This window comes from Vanellus vanellus (genome assembly GCF_965231255.1).
Source record: "Vanellus vanellus genome assembly, chromosome: 1".
Lineage (NCBI taxonomy): Eukaryota > Metazoa > Chordata > Aves > Charadriiformes > Charadriidae > Vanellus > Vanellus vanellus.
This window is the reverse complement of record NC_138905.1, coordinates 149,123,927-149,126,427: the sequence shown is the minus strand read 5'-3', so window position 1 is coordinate 149,126,427 and position 2,501 is coordinate 149,123,927.

Genomic DNA, 2,501 nt, shown 5'->3' with positions numbered 1-2,501 from the left:
AGCGATGCAAACAAATAGCATCTTTCATAATTAAGTCAACTACTTAACTGAATTTCTACAGACCAGCTAATCACAGTGAAGAATCTCTTGATACAGGAGAAAGGTTTTGTTATACAGCTGTGGAGAATGTGTGCAATAGGTGCAGTCAAAAAGTTTACCTTCAACTTTGTAGCAATCAGGATTGCAATGGATTACTTAAATTATGCTAAGGACATACTTACACTTTGGAAAATAAAACTTTTACCTTATGTGTTTCTTGTGTTTTCTGCTTTTAATGACATTTGCATCAAAACAGGATCTTTGCTAAACTTTGCTGAACTTCTGTTGTTGCTGAAAACTTCTATTTGTTATGGTTTTCTCTGTTTACATTTATAAATTGTGCACTAACATCCTGATTCTGTTGATGTGTTCCACTGGAATCGCCTGACATTCTTTCTATCAAAGCTGTTTGGATCATGGAGGTATTCATGAATAGCAGCTAGTGAGTACTCCATTAAAATGCGTTGCTTGAGCTGCGTGTTTGCCTCACTGAGGCAAGCGGTCCAGTTTCTGGGCTTAGGTTACATTTCATGAGGCACAAATATGCACATTTATGCGTGGCCATGAATCGAAATTCCTCAGTTCCTTCTGTGAGCAACCTTGGTCGCACAATGTTTGCAAGCAGGCGAGCGGTAAGGAAACTGAACTGCAGTTGGAAGCTCATCAATGCATTCACAGTTACTTTCCTATCTGTATTTATCTGGTTGCAACTGGTTTTCCTTTATGTAAAATCATTCTCAATTAGGAGGATAGTATTAGTAGCAACGGACAATCTGAATTTAGTTAAAAAATAAGAACCGAAAAGCCTTCAGCTAAAGTCCAACCTGAAATGCTGGGAAAAACTGTGAACTTCATTGTGATGTCAAGTTCACATACCACCCGCTACATAATCTTAATTACGCTCATTAAAAAAATAGTAATGTATAGCATCTCTGTACTTTACTGCCTTAATATAAAATTCTCATGCTCGTTGGCCTGAGTCTTCTGCACCAGTTTGGGACTCCTACTCATGAAGGCTCCTAGATTCTTCACCTTCACCTGTTTAAGGAGACTGAAAAGAGAAATTATTTCTGCTTATTGACCAACATCATTCTGAACATATTGTAAAACCTCCCCATGTGTTAAAGAAGCTGACAACAAACCCCCTTAGCTAATTTCTTTGAAACTAAATGCCTCACTGCTAAGACAAACATTTCACTTTGTGTACGTGCATATGTGCAAAGTACTACTTTAGCGCTGCACTCCCTAGGTTTACTTATGGATATATTTGTGATTTTTGTTTTTCTCATTGCATTAACATTCTGTTTGGAAAAATGTAGGGAGACGTTAGGAAACCGAGGATTTCCTAACACCTGCATTTGCAGTTTCAAAACCTTGTCTTCTCTAAGGAGGCAGGGAGGAAACTCCCTCGGTAATGACAATTGCGTTTTGTAATGAATAAAGAGACAGGGCAGTGGAACGTGAATACCCAAGACACTGATAATGGTTTTCAGACAGGTCATATTTCATTGTCAAAAGGAGGGGGAAAAACAGGTCTTATATTATTTGTCAAAGCCTTTGAATAAAGCCAGTCAGGCTGCATCGCTGCTGAAGGTCTGATGCACCCGCTGGACAGACATGCTCCAGCCCATCACAGTAGCTGTCAGCAGTCTCCACGCAAACTGGTTTCTGCCAACTGGCCAAGGTCTTTCTCCTTTATGTGAATCACACAAGGCAGTGTGGACATACCCGCTGAAATCAGAAGTGGCAAGAGAGCTCTCTTGTTAAACAGATCCACAACAGAAATAGTAACTTAATTACAGGACATGCAACCTTGGGCTCAATTGCCCAAAGGTTGGTTGTGCAAACAACTTTCAAGTTCCTGCCCCATGAGCAAGCATGAACTGTCCTTAGTCTCAAGTGATTTTTTTCAGGGTATTCAAATCATACTCTAAGACCTACAGTAGAAATAGGTACATTTTTCAGATGCAATAAAAAAAAATCTTAACCCTCTCTCTCCAAAACACCCTTTCTATAATAAAAAGCTCATTAGCATAAAGTGTAATTTTAAGATATGCTACTACCTTTTGTAGCAATCTTGGGAAAAACCCCGGTTACTGTATTAAAAGAATATAATAGATAAAAACAAGACTGAATTTGTATTCTCTAATTATTGCCATTCCATGCAAAGAGCACAGTGTTTTCAGGAAATTTAGTTAGAGTCTGTCTCTATACAATTCTCTCCCTGTTTAAAATGATTAAAACTGCGTTGAATCATGACCGACTTCCTGGAGCATGACATGACCTGTGCAGCTGTATGGGGAAGAGTACAAATTTCTTGGACTATCTCCCATTTTCATAGATGGGTTCTCAGGAATAACAGAGATGAAAGGTGGAGGTATTGTGGCAAGACCTGCTCATTCCCAAGGAGAACAAGCCCCATGTGTCCCATCCCCCCCGCCTTGCAGACACCTCAAGGAGGG